Raw genomic sequence first — 3865 nt, forward strand, 5'->3', positions numbered from 1 at the left:
TAAGGTAGTTAATTTAAACCGACTTATAGCAGTTTATATCAGTTTATTGCGATTTTCTGGAATTTCTTTGTGACGCGCTATCACGAGTTGGACACCTTTCCGGCACATAGCTAGCGTTAGCTGCTATTTCTACAGGAGAAGAGGACATCTTTCAACCAAAAGACGATTTTTCTGGAGAAAGGACACCTTGCCCAAGATTCTGATGGAAGCTCGTCAAATAGTAAGAAGTCTTTATGCTGTTAATTCCCCGTGTGGCTCAGTTGGTAGAGCATGGCGCTTGTAACGCCAGGGTTGTGGGTTCGATTCCCACGGGGGGCCAGTACAAAAAAAGTATGAATGTATGTACTTGTAAGTCGTTCTGGATAAGAGCGTCTGCTAAATGACGTAAATGTAATTCGTATTTATGTTAAACAATAATTCCGCCATGAATTTCGGTGCGGTCTCGCTTTAGCGCACGCTGTATGCGCAGTAACGTTAATTTTAAAAATCTAACACAGCGATTGCATTAAGAACTAATTTATCTTTCATTTGCTGTCCAACCTGTATTTTTTAGTCAAGTTTATGATTAGTTATCGATTAGAATAGGTGCCTTTCCCAAGATTTCTCCTGACATTTTCTTTGCAGCTTGGCTACTTTTCTCATTGTATAACCACGATTTGTGCCGCTAAATATGCACATTTTCGAACAAACTCTATATGTATTGTGTAATATGATGTTATAGGACTGTCATCTGAAGAATTCTGAGCAGGTCAGTGAAAAAATTAATATCTTTTGCTGGGTTATACGTTATCGCTATTTTTAGCTTGAATCAATGCTGTTGTGTGGTTTGCTATTGTGGTAAGCTAATATAATGCTATATTGTGTTTTCGCTGTAAAACACTTAAAAAATCTGAAATATTGGCTGGATTCACAAGATGTTTGTCTTTCATTTGCTGTACGCTGTGTATTTTTCAGAAATGTTTTATGATGAGTATTTAGGTAATTCACGTTGCTCTCTGTAGTTATTCTAGTCGCTTTGGTGAGAGTTGTGATGGTGGCTGCAATGGTAAACTATGATTTATACCTGAAATATGCACATTTTTCTAACAAAACATATGCTATACAATAAATATGTTATCAGACTGTCATCTGATGAAGTTGTTTCTTGGTTAGTGGCTATTTATATCTTTATTTGGTCGAATTTGTGATAGCTACTGATGCAGTAAAAAAATGGTGGAGTAAAAAAAGTGGTGTCTTTTGCTAACGTGGTTAGCTAATAGATTTACATATTGTGTCTTCCCTGTAAAACATTTTAAAAATCAGAAATGATGGCTGGATTCACAAGATGTGTATCTTTCATCTGGTGTCTTGGACTTGTGATTTAATTATATTTAGATGCTAGTATTTACTTGTGACGCTATGCTAGGCTATGCTAGTCAGCTTTTTTACTGATGGGGGTGCTCCCGGATCCGGGTTTGGGAGGAATTAGAGGTTAAATGCTGTGGTTTTCGCTTTCAGTTTTGCGCGAATGCTGCCATCAATCCACATTTTCTGGTTTGGGTAGGTTTTAATAGTCACAGTGGGTATAACATATCCTATACACTTCCTGATGAACTCAGTCACCGTATCCGTGTATTCATCAATGTTATTCTCAGAGGCTAGCCGGAACATATCCCAGTCCGTGTGATAAAACAATCTTGAAGCATGGATTCCGATTGGTCAGACCAGCGTTGACTAGACCTTAGCACGGGTACTTCCTGTTTGAGTTTCTGCCTATAGGAAGGGAGGAGCAAAAGGAGTCGTGATCAGATTTGCCGAAGGGAGGGCGGGGGAAGGACTTGAAGGCATTTCGAAAAGTTGAGTAGCTGTGGTCCAATGTTTTACCAGCGCGAGTACTCGAGTCAATGTGTTGGTAGAACTTGGGTAGTGTTTCCTCAAATTTGCTTTGTTAAAAATCCCTGCTACAATAAATGCAGCCTCAGGATATGTGTTTTCCAGTTTAAATGAAGTCCAGTGTAGTTCTTTGAGGGCCGTCATGGTATCGGCTTGAGGGGGAATATACACGGCTGTGACTATAACCGAAAATAATTATCTTGGGAGGTAATTCGGTCAACATTTGATTATGAGGTATTCTAGGTTGGGTAAACAAAAGGACTTGAGTTTCTGTATGTTATCACAATCACACCATGAGTGGCTAATCATGAAACATACACCCCCGCCTTTCTTCTTCCCGGAGAGTTCTTTATTCCTGTCTGCACGATGTATTGAGGACCCAAATGGCTGAATAGACAGGGACAGTATATCCCGAGAGAGCCATGGTTCTGTGAAAGAGAGTATGTTACAATCCCTGATGTCTCTCTGGAAGTAGATCCTCGCCCTGAGCTCATCTACTTTATTATCCAGAGACTGAACATTAGCGAGTAATATACTTGGAAGCGGTGGATGGTGTGCACCACTCCTGAGTCGGACTAGAAGTCCACTCGGAATACCTCTTCTCCGCCGGCGGTGTTTTGGAGCAGCCTCTGGAATAAGTTCAATTTCCCTGGGGGGTCCGAACAAAGGATCCAATTTGGGAAAGTTGTATTCTTGATCGTAATGCTGGTGAGTTACTGCCACTCTGATATCCAAAAGTTATTTCCGGCTGTAATAACACGCAAAAAAATCTGGGCTAATAATGTAACAAATAACACAAAAATTAAAAAATATTGCTAGAAGCAGATCTGCCATATGTGTCGGCGCGATTTTGTAGGCATACAACTACATGGAATAGCTATTTGTAAGCTATAGCCTAATGTAAAAATAAATACATATAGCTTAATATCACTGCACAGTTTGCGAGGAGAGCTTCTATTGCGAGTAGGCATTTCATTGTATTGTATAGCTTACACATCATATCATAAACACACCTTGATTTGTTTAGCTTGAACACATGGTTACAGTATACCTTATTAAAGAATAAAAAAACAGAGAGGTGAACTATCAATTCATAGAATGTATTTGCATAGGTTAAACATGCTGTCAAATCTATTGACCAAGTAGTGCATATAAATCATTATTACAAAGAATTGCAGGAAATTCATTTTAAAACTTTTGGTGTGGTGTATTCATGCATATAAACTATAACCTAGATGCATTATTACCTCCGACTTGTCCCAATTCACATTTCCAACTGCCCACCCTGACATACCAAGCTAGATCGGGTCCAATGTTTCAACCAATATCCAATATAGTCTCAATATCCAAGCAGGGCTACATCAACTTTCAGAGAGGGAAAGGGGCATTGGGCTTTGCAGTGGCCACTCTGGTTTGGGTGTCCTCAGCAGAACGGTGACGCCATAATCAAGTGGTCACATATCGTTCTGGGTTTCACTGCGCAAAAGGGAGTCCATGGAGTTTAACCTCTTTGGGCTAGGGGGCAGTATTTTGACGTCCGGATGAAAAGCGTGCCCAAAGTAAACTGCCTGTTACTCAGGCCTAGAAGCTAGGATATGCATATAATTGGTAGATTTGGATAGAAAACACTCTGGTGATCCTAACTGACCTACGACACAGAATTTTTACTATGATTAAATGTCAGGGATGGTGAAAAACTGAGTTTAAATGTATTTGGCTAAGGTATATGTAAACTTCAGACTTCAACTGTATGTATAGAGCATCATGTATTTACAGTTTTATTCATATGTTTTCAAGTACTGCTGACAAATAATGCATTCTGATTATTGCGTAGATTGTAATGGACACCTATGTTGTTTGTAAAATACTTTTGTGGTATTTTGTTGTATTGATTATAATGAGCTAATGTTAAGCTATTTTCCAGCTATGTGTGGTGCCTGTTGGTTGACATTATACAATGCATTATGGGTGTCACGTAAATGTCTGTCAGATC

General features: G+C 39.2%; 1 non-coding gene across 1 annotated transcript; it reads left to right on the top strand.

The window, feature by feature from the left end:
- The first annotated feature begins 245 nt into the window (after positions 1-245).
- On the top strand, positions 246-316 carry trnat-ugu. The gene has a single exon. It is a non-coding gene; the product is annotated as a tRNA-Thr (tRNA).
- Positions 317-3865: the final 3549 nt, after the last annotated feature.

Source organism: Salvelinus namaycush, chromosome 29, assembly GCF_016432855.1.
Source record: "Salvelinus namaycush isolate Seneca chromosome 29, SaNama_1.0, whole genome shotgun sequence".
Classification (NCBI taxonomy): domain Eukaryota; kingdom Metazoa; phylum Chordata; class Actinopteri; order Salmoniformes; family Salmonidae; genus Salvelinus; species Salvelinus namaycush.